Below are 11,182 nucleotides of genomic sequence, written 5' to 3'. Positions count from 1 at the left end.
AGTTCTTCCTTTCAGTGTGTGGGTTTGCGATATCAGATCAGTTTCAGAACGGGCTCCTCCACAACTCCCCCTCTACCCAGCTCTCAGGAAATGCGAATGACTCAAGCCAAGCAGAACTGCAGCCTGCTGAAAAAGGCACAGGCCTACCTGAAAGTATTTGTAGTTTAGTGACACCATCCAGTTATAACCATTTCCATTCTTTTCATCATAGGCATAAATGGTGGGGAATCTGACCACCTACACTGAAGCCCCCAGGGGTTGAGGGAGGAGCACATAGATATTGAGGAGGAAAAAGATATCTCGGCCGGGCGTGGTGGCTCATGCCTGGAATCCCAACACTTTGGGAGGCTGAGGTGGGTGAATCACTTGAGGTCAGGAGTTTGAGACCAGCCTGGCCAACATGGTGAAATTCCGTCTATACTAAAAATACAAAAAATTAGCTGAGTGTGTTGGCAGGCGCCTGTAGTCCCAGCTACTCAGGAGGCTGAGGCAGGAGAATCACTTGAGCCCAGGAGGCAGAGGCTGCAGTGAGAAGAGATCGCACCACTACACTCCAGCCTGGGTGACAGAGTGAGACTCTGTCTCAAAAAAAAAAAAAAAAAGAAAGAAAGAAAGAAAAAGAAAAGATATCTTGTAGGACTGGGCGTGGTGGCTCACGCCTGCAATCCTAGCGCTTTGCGTGGCCAAGGCAGGTGGATTGCCTGAGCTCAGGAGTTCAAGACCAGCTTGGCAATATAGTGAAACCCCATCTCTACTAAAAAAAAAAAAATCCAAAAATTAGCTGGGTGTGGTGGCGGGTGCCTGTGGTCCCAGCTATTCAGGAGGCTAAGGCAGGAGAATCACTTAAGCCCGAGAGGCTGAGGTTGCTGTGAGCAGATTGCGCTGTTGCACTCCAGCCTGGGTGACAGAGCCAGATCCTGTCTCAAAAAAACAAAAAAACAAAAAAGATATCTTGTAGGAAGTGTTATTGAATGGAGAGTCTTTAGGCTGAAACCTCATCACCTTTATAATCTTGTAGCCAGCGAGTGTCTCAGGAGCAGAACAGACAGCAGTGGAAGCCATGCACATCCTAGAGATGAAGAGGGATGCGCTGAGATGTCTTCACTCCAGCACCACTGCTCTCTATGGGCACCTGGCCATAGGGAGGGAAACAGAGAGAGGGAAGAACACCTTCTTCCAAAAGCACCGATGGGGCTGGGTGTGGTGACTTACGCCTGTAATACGCTTTGGGAGAGTGAGGCAAGAGGATCACTTAAGGCCAGAAGTTTGAGACCAATCTGAACAACATAGCAAAACTCTGTGCAGCTAGTCAACAAAAGCAAAAAATGAAAAGTAGCTGGGCATGGTGGCACGTGCCTGTGGTCCAAGCTACTTGGGAGGCTGAGGCAGGAGGACCGCTTGAGCCTGGGAGTTCAAGGCTGCAGTAAGCCATGACAGCACCACTGCCCTCCAGCCCAGGCAACAAAGTAAGACCTTGTCTCAGTAAATAATAAATAAATAAAATGAACAAAAAGCAGTGATGTTCTGGAAAGATGGAGTAGATGTATTTATTTATTCTGCCAAGTATAACTGAAAACGTTGAACGTGACAAGACAAGCATAAGAAGACTGAAAGATGGAGAGAAGCAGACTGGTTAGGGACCTCGGGACTTAAGGAATGGTGGTGAATTCCCTGGGATTTCTCTTTGCCTCCCATATCTCAGGCTGAATACTGGAGAAGCCAACAACTGAAAATGCCTAGGGGCACAAACAAGAAAAAGTCCCAGCAAAACAAGTTCTAGCAAAACTATGCTTTTCTAGCCAAAGAATGAGGAAAGGGGCATCCTAGAAAGACAGAGCTCTTTTAGTCCATACCTGCTCTGCTCCAGCCAAGTTCCATCATCACCCTTGTCAGCAAAGGCTGGATGGAAAACCTAGACATTCACCTTCACCAGGCTGTAACAAAGAACCCTAGGCCACTCCCATACTCAGCCAGAGTGATGCCAGAGTTGGAGCTGGGACCTTCATCCCCACTGGGATCACCCTCCCCCGATGTGACGTTGGTGGAAACCATGTGGGCAGCCTGGACATCCACTGCCACCCCAATGCAGAAATGAGGCATTCCCCCCACCCCCATTGGAGTAGTGTCAAAGGGGGCCTAGTGGAGAGTTGGGACTTTCACCACCACTCAGTGGTAACAAGCGCCCCCCTCTCTCTGCCACACACAGTGCCAATGAAAGCCACACAGGGTCAATGAAAGCCACACAGGGAGCAGTAATGAAGCAACTCTCCCACTCCCAGCCAGGGAGTTGTCATGGATTCCTAGTGGGGAACCTGAACTTCTACCCTTACCTAACAATAACATGGAGGCCTCATCTCTCCCAACCCCCCAGGTTCAGGAAAGGCTGAAGGGAGAACCTGGACTTTTATCCCTGTCTGGAAGCAATGAGGCAGTGCCCCACTTTATTTCGCTGGAGCAGTATAAAGGGAAGCCCACTAAAACAAAAGATTTAAAGAAGATCCAGAATCTTATAACACAGTGCCCAGAATATCCTGACTTCAATGGCAAATCACTTGTCATACTAGGAATCGGGCATCCTCAAACTGAATAACAAAAGATAATTAACAGACACAAACATCAAGACGACACAGATGTTAGAATTATCTGACAAAGATTTTGGAGCAGCCATCATAAAAATGTTTCACTGAGAAATTATAAATGTGCTTGAAACAAATAAAATAATAAAAAGTATCAGCAAAGAAATAGAAAATATAAAGAAGAACCAAATGGAAACTTTAGAACTAAAAAATACAACTAAAAAATACAAGAGCTGAAATAAAAACCATAATGGATGGACTCAATAGCAGAATGGAGAGTATAGGAGAAAGAAGCAGTGAAACAAAACATATAACAATAGAAATTACCCATTCTGAACAATGGAAAGAAAATAGATGAAAGAAAATGGAACAAAGCCTCAAGGACATGCGTAACTATAATAAAAGAAGATCTAACATTTTGTCATTGAAGTCCCAGAAGGGGAGGAAAAGGAGGGTGGGCCTTAAAACAATATTCCAAGAAGTAATGGCTGCAAATTGTCTTCATTTGACAACACACACGCGCAACATATATCTACAGATTCAAGAAGCTGAGCGCATCACAAACAGGATAAACCCAAAGAAATTCATGCCAAGACACATCATAGTCAAACTTCTAAAAACAAGAGGCAGAGAAAATTCTCGAAAGCAACCACATAAAAATGCAAAAAATTAGCCAGTTGGGTGGTGCATGCTTGTAATCCCAGCTACTCAGGAGGCCAAGGCAGGAGGATCACTTGAACCTGGGAGGCGGAGGTTGCAGTGAGCTGAGATTGTGCCACTGCACTCCAGCCTGGGCAACAGAGCGAAACTCTGTCTCAATTAAAAATAAAATAAATTAAATTAAAAAAAAAAAACCTCTGGAAGATAACATAGGAGAAAATCTCTGAGACCTAGAGCTTGATGAAGTGTTCTTAGACATGACACCAAAGGCATGATCCCTAAAAAAAAAATCCAACTTCATCAAAATTTTTTTTTTTTTGCTCTGTAAAAGACCTAGTTAAGAGAATGAAAAGACAAATTACAGACTAAGAGAAAATATTTGCAAACCACTTATCTGACAAAGGACTCCTATCTAAAACAAATATATAAAAAACTCTCAAATTCAACACAGAAACACTACATAAAAAAATCAAATAATCCAATTCGAAGACTGGCAAAAGACATAAAGAGAAATTTCACCCAAGGGGATATATGGATAGAAAATAATTATGTAAAAAGATATTCAACATCACTAGCCTTTAGACAGGTTAAGACCACGATGTGATATCACTACCATACATCTATAAGAACAACTAAAATAAAAGATCGTATCAAATACTGGAGAGGATGTATACAGAAACTAAATCATTTATATATTGCTAGTGTGAATATAAAATTGTCCAGCCACTCTGGAAAAAAGTCTCAAAACAGTTCCTCCGAAGATTAAGCATAGAATTACCATACATTCCTGCATCTCCACTCCTACATATATAACCAAGAGAAATAAGAACATGGTCACCCAGAAAGTTGAACACAAATGTTTACAGCAGCATTATTCGTGAAAACCAAAAAGTAGAAACAACCCACATGTCCATGAAGAGATGAATGAAGAAAATATGGGAGACCTAAACAATAAAATATTATTTGATAATAGAAAGGAATGAAGTACTGATAGATACTACAACATGGATGAACTTTTTTTTTCGAGACCGAGTTTCACTCTTGTTGCCCAGGCTGGAGTGCAGTGGTGCCATCTCGGCTCACTGCAACTTCTGCCTCCTGGGTTCAAGCGATTCTCCTGCCTCAACCTTCTGAGTAACTGGGATTACAGGCATCCGCCACCACACCCAGCTAATTTTTCGTATTGTTAGTAGAGACGGGGTTTTACCATGTTGGCCAGACTGGTCCTGAACTCCTGACCTCAGGTGATCCACCCGCCTTGGCCTCCCAAAGTGCTGGGATTACAGGTGTGAGCCATGGCGGCTGGATATGGATGAACTTTGAAAACATTAAGTGAAAGAAGCCAATCACAAAATGTCGCATATTGTATGATTCCATTCATGTGAAATATTCAGAAAAGGCAAATCTGTAGAGACAGAAGTAGATGTAGTGGTTGCGTAGGGCTGGGGTGGGGTGGGGAAGGTGAGAGGAAATGAAGAGTGACTGCTAATGGATGTGAGATTATTTTGGGGTGATGAAATGTTCTAAAACTGGTTGTGGTGATGGTTGCATAATTCAGTGAATAGACCCAAAACCATTCAATTGGACATTTTACATGGGTGTGTTTTATGGTATGTGAATTATATCTCAGCAAAGCTGTTATATATGTAGTATGTATGTAATATATAACAGCTTTATATACAGCTTTAACACACCTATGTATGCATATATGTGTGTGTATGTATATTGTGTATATATATACAAAAAATAAAAATCAGGCTGGGCGCGATGGCTCACACCTGTAATCCCAGCACTTTGGGAGGCAAAGTAGATCACCTGAGGTCAGGAGTTCGAGACCAGCCTGGCCAACATGGCAAAACCCCATCTCTACTAAAAATACAAAAATTAGCAGGCATGGTGGTGTGCGCCTATAATCCCAGCTACTCAGGAAGCTGAGGCAGGAGAGTCACCTGAGCCCAGGAGGCGGAGGTTGCAGTGAGCCGAGATCCCGCCACTGCACTCCAGCCTGGGCGACAGAGTGAGACTCTGTCTCTAAATAAATAAATAAATAAAAACCAGTCCAATTAGAAAATAGGCAAAAGACATGATGACACATGTCCCTAAAGAAGATATATAGAAGGCAAATAAGCACATGAAAAGATGTCCCACATCACCAGCCATTAGTGAAATGCAAATTGAAACCCATGACAAGATACCGCTTTAGAACAGCTAAAATTAAAAAACCAATAATGACAACACCAAACACTGGTGAGGATGCCGTGAACTTGAATCATTCACACACGACTGGTGGAGATGCCAAGTGGTCCAGCTACTCTGGAAAACAGTTTGTCAGTTTCCTGAAAAACTAAACAAAATATACCTACCAGATGACCCAGCAATTGCACTCCTGGGCATTTTATCCCCAAGAAATGAAAACGTAAGTCCACACAAAAACCTGCACACAATTATTCACAGCAGCTTTATTTGTAATAGCCCAAAACTGGAAACAGGCTGGGCGCGGTGGCTCACGCCTGTAATCCCAGCACTTTGGGAAGCCGAGGTGGGCGATCACCTGAGGTCAGGAGTAATCTCAGCATTTTGCGAGGCCAAGGAGGGCAATCACCTGAGGTCAGGGGTTCAAGACCAGCCTGGCCAACATGGTGAAATCCTGCCTCTACTAAAAATACAAAATGAGCTGGGCATGGCGGTACATGCTGGTAATCCCAGTGTAAAAAGTAAAGTAGAAGTTCCTTTTCAAAGAGACTGTCCTCCCCATCTAATTAAGAATAAATAGTAACTTCTCGTAGAAGCAAAATTTATTCAAAGACCTGTGCTAACATTCTTAAATATCTACTAGCCATAATAAAAAAAATCAATGTACTTTATGTTCTTAGATCCTACAATTTAGCCTAAAGATTTGCCCTAGCATGCTTATACTAGTCCAAGAAAGCATTAAGTCAAAGCCTGTTCCTCTTCCTTATTTAGAAATGTTTTTACTTTTCTCAGTATTCCATGTTACTTTCTCCTTCCTTTGTTCTCCTCTGCCTTTGCCTCTTTTAAGAAGTTCTAAGTTGCTAGCCAATCGAGACAAATACAGAATGTGAGATCCCGTTCCAGTCAATAGAAACCAGACACAGCAATAAAGTAGATGTGTCAAGTTATAAATGACCCTGTCTCCTTTGTTCAGTGTGCTTTTGTAGCAAAACTGCTAGCGAGTATACCCTTTCTGCAGAAAGTAAAAATAGCCTTACGAAAGAAATTAAATTTACATTCAAGTGCTATTTCTTTACAGCACCAAAAAACAAGCATTTCTAACACAAGCTACTCGGGAGGCTGAGGCAGGAGAATTGCTCGAACCTGGGAGGCAGAGGTTGCAGTAAGCCGAGATCGCGCCATTGCACTCCAGCCTGGGCAACAAGAGCAAGACTCCATCTCAAGAAAAAAAAAAAAGCAAAACCAAAAACTGGAAACAACCAATACGTCCTTCATTAGGTGAGTGGCTTAACAGATTATGGTACATCCATGCCATGGAGTACTATGCAGCAATAAAAAGGAGTGAGATATGAAGAGGATACAGGCAACAACTTGGACGATTCTGAAGAGTGGTACAGCCAGTCTCCAAGGATCACATGTGTTACAACATTCTTTTTGTTCGTTTGTTTTTTAAGACAGAGTTTCGCCCTTGTTCCCCAGGATGGAGTGCAGTGGCTCGATCTCGGCTCACTGCAACCTCTGCCTCTCGGGTTTAAGTGATTCTTCTGCCTCAGCCTCCCGAGTAGCTGGGATTAAGGTGCCTAACACCACGCCTGGCTAATTTTTGTGTTTTAGTAGAGATGGAGTTTCACCATGTTGGCCAGGCTGGTCTCAAATTCCTGACCTCAAGTGATCCACCTGCCTTAGCCTCCCAAAGTGCTGGGATGACAGGTGTGAGCCACCACACCCAGGCATAACATTCTTGAAATGACAAAATGATAGAGGTGGAGAAGATGAAAAGTTGCCAGGGGTTAGGGATGGTGGGGGAAAGTGTTTGACTATGAAGGGAGTAGCACAAGGGAGGTCTTTGTAGTAACAGAATAATTCTGTATCTGGACTGCAGTTGTTGTTATATACATCCAGATGTGATAAAATGACATAGAACTGTACACACACATTATACCAATGTCAAATTCCTGGTTTTGCTATTGTCCTGAATGATTTAAGAAGTAACCATCAGGGGATGCTGGGTGAAGAGCACACCAGACTTCTCTGTTCTATCTTTGCAACATCTGTGAATCTATACTTATTAAAAAAAAAAAAAATTTAAGACAGAGTCTCACTCTGTCACCCAGGAGGGAGTGCAGTGGTGTGATCATAGCTCATTGCAGCCTTGAACTTGAGGTGGGCTCAAGTAATCCTCAGCCACCTGAGTAACTAGAACTACAGGCACCAGCCACCATACCCCGTTAATTTATTTTTTATTTTTTGTTGAGTCGGGGTCTCACATTGCCCATTCTGGTCTCCAACTCCTGTCCTCAATCAATCCACTTCCTCAGCCTTCCAAGATGCTGGGATTACAGGCGCCAGTCACCGCACCTGGCCGTAAATTTTTATTTTTTTAATCCCAGCAATCTCAATGGGGGACTCCAGGCCAGGTGGCCAGGTCCCAAAGGTCTCAGGGAGGAGACCCTTTGGGGCTTGAATTCCTGCTCCTCACCTAGAAGGAGTAGCTGAGGTTTCTGCAGGCCACGGCACCAGGTGTGGCTCATAGTCTTGTAACAGGAGGAGATTGGGCTTGTGGATGTGTCTTGATTTCTGGAGGCCAAGGGCTGTGTGGAGAAGGCAAGGGAGGAGGAGCAGGACTCCTGAGATCGCAGCCTCGGCGCTTTCACTCTTCCTCTCCCGTTCCTCCAAACAGGTCGTTGGTCTCCTTTTTTGGTGACTTGACTGTCACCCCTTTACCAGGGAAGCAGTGAAAGCAGGCAACTAACAGAGTCCCTGTGAGCCCTGGGTGGCTACTCCCTGCCTGGCTATGTCCCCCTCACCTCCCAACCTCTGCCTAGGACGGTAAGACGGGAACAATGATAGTGCCTTCCTCACAGGGCTGGTGACAGCACACACAGGACACACTCAGCAACCCGCACATCCCATGAGAAGCATGTGGTAAAAAGACCTGGGTTCCAGTCCCAGGTCTGCCATGTGTTTGTTGTGACATCACCTCAGTTTCCCCTCCCAGGGTGATAATAAGATTGCTGTTATGACTTCAGGGCTATGCTGTGACAGGTCCCCAGCCCCTACAGCACTTTGCATGGTGGCTGCTATGGAACGGGCTCTCTGTAAAAGTGAGCTGTCGTTATTCCAGACATTGTCATGTACCCTGCTGACCCAGCACTCCCTGCAGACATTAATTCACCCACTTCTGGCTACTCAGCCCTAGCCTGAGCGTCACAGAGAGGCCCTTTGGGACTAAACTGTTATTTCCTTCCCGCTCCCCAGGCAGATCGAGCTCTAGGGTGGGAAGGGGACTTTGGCTCAGCTGCTGCCAGACTTCTCTGTTCTATCTTTGCAACTACCTGTGATAATTATTTCAAAATTAAAAGACTTTTTTTTTTTTAATTTGCGAGGTTGAGGTTGTCACCTCCTGTTTAAGGAGCAGCCTGGAGTTGAAAGCGAGAAGAATGGGGAAAGAAGAAAGAGGCTTGCCTACTTCTCCTTTTTTTCTTCCCCCTTTTTCTTTTCTTTTCTTTCTTTATTCCTTTTTTTTTTGTTTTGTTTTGTTTTTTGAGACCAAGTCTTGCGCTGTTGCCCAGGCTGGAGTGCAATGGTGCGATCTCAGCTCACTGCAACCTCTGCCTCCCAGGTTCAAGCAATTCTCTTGCCTTAGCCTTCTGAGTAGCTGGGACTACAGGCGCGTACCACCACGCCTGGATTTTTATATTTTTAGTAGAGATGGGTTTTCGCCATGTTGGCCAGGCTGGTCTTGAACTCCTGACCTTAGATGATCTGCCCGACTTGGCCTCCCAAAGTGCTGGGATTACAGGCATGAGCACCACATTAGATCTTTTTTTTTCTTTTTTAGCGACTGAGTCTTACTCTGTTGCCCAGGCTGGCATGCAGTGGTGCAAACATAGCTCACTGCAGATTCAAACTCCTGGGCTCAAGTGGTCCTCCTGCTTTAGCCTCCTGAGTAGCTGGGACGACAGGCATGCACCACTGTGCCCAGCTTATTTTTAAACATTTTTTTTCCTACATACAATGTCTGCTGTGTTGCCCAGGCTGGTCTTGAAGCCCTAGAAAGCACTTCTCAGCAGTGCAGTGCATCTCTACCCCTGGCCAGTCGCAAGAGCCCAGCCCTGCATGATCACCCACCTGGGGAGGAGGCTCTGGAGTGGCCAGTGCTGGCCGGGAGCTCTTTCATCAAGGAGGATAATGGAGCCGCCTGCCCCAGGCACTGTCCCAGGGACAGGGTGGGAGGCGGGCCAGGGATGGATCGGTCATCTCCGTCAGGAGTGACTCAGGAGGTTGGCAGACTGGGAGGGACAAAGAGACCCGTGTCATGACCATGGCCCGGTGCCTGGGTTGTCCTCCCTCCCACACGTGGTGGCCCAGCCCTACCGGCACGTGAGGCCATGAGACCTTCTCACCTCCCTTCCTGCCTGGCCAACCCTCATCTCAGTGTCTGCCCCCATCTCTCTGAGTCACTGTGTCATTTGTTCTGACTCTTCCTCAGCTTGGCATTTCCCAGGGAGGGGGTGCCATCTGCCTTCCCTGTCCCTGGGGGCCTTCCTGGGCCTGAACTCGGCCGGAGTAGATCACTCTTGTGTTCTCCACTGAACCTGCCCCTCCCGCTTTCTTCGACCTCTTAAGGAAGCTGCTGGAGTCACCTTTGACTCTTCAAGTGAGTCCCACAACTTCCTCCTCCAAAATGGGTCCTGACCCCACCCCTCTCCCCATCTCCACTTCCTCTCTCTTGGACAATGGCCAAGGCCTCCCAAGCCCTGTCCCTGCCTCCACTGATAGCCTGTGCTCACTGTCCACACAGCTGCCAGTGGGCCTCTGAAGCCTCAAGCCCTCCATCACACCCATCCGAACTCACTTCTCCAGCGGCTTCTCAATGCGCTCTTTGAAAGCCCAAGTCCCGGCTGGGCACAGTGGTTCGCACTTGTAATCCCAGCACTTTGGCAGGCGGAGGCAGGCAGATAACTTGAGGTCAGGAGTTCGAGACCAGCCTGGCCAACATGGTGAAACTCCGTGTCTATTAAAAATTAGCTGGGCGTGGTGGTGCGTGCCTGTAATCCCAGCTACTTGGGAGGCTGAGGCAGAAGAATCACTTGAACCCGGGAGGCAGAGGTTGCAATGAGCCGAAATCATGCCACTGCACTCTAGCCTTGGTGACAGAGTGAGACTCCATCTCAAAAAAATAAAACCCTAGGATTAAATTCCATTGCTGGGCGGGGTGGCTCACGCCTGTACTCCCAGCACTTTGGGAGGCTGAGGCAGGTGGATCACCTGAGGTCAGAAGTTTAAGACCAACCTGGTCAACATGGTGAAACCCCATCTCTACTAAAAATGTAAAAATTAGACAGGCATGGTTGTACATGCTTGTAATCCCAGCTACTCAGGAGGCTGAGGCAGGAGAATTGCTTGAACCTGGGAGGCAGAGGCTGCAGTGAGCTGAGATTGTGCCACTGCACTCCAGCCTGGGCAACAGAGTGAGACTCTGCCTCAAAACAAACAAACAAAGAAACAAACAAACAAGCCCCAGTCCTGCCTGTGGCCTACAAGTCCCTGTGTAATCGAGCTTCCTTGGGCAACCACTCCGGCTCCATCACTCCACTCAAGCATGCTTCTTTCCTTCTTGTTCCATGAATGTAACAAGTACATTCTCACCAGGGGCCTTTGCACTTGATTTTGGCCTTCCCTGGATCCACCTTCCCCAGGAACCCACAGAGCTCCCTCCCGTACTTCCTTCTGGTCTCAAGTCAAATGAC

This window comes from Pongo abelii, chromosome 20 (assembly GCF_028885655.2).
Source record: "Pongo abelii isolate AG06213 chromosome 20, NHGRI_mPonAbe1-v2.0_pri, whole genome shotgun sequence".
Taxonomy (NCBI): Eukaryota; Metazoa; Chordata; class Mammalia; order Primates; family Hominidae; genus Pongo; species Pongo abelii.
The sequence above is the reverse complement of the archived record's forward strand: the minus strand, read 5'-3'. Positions refer to the sequence as shown.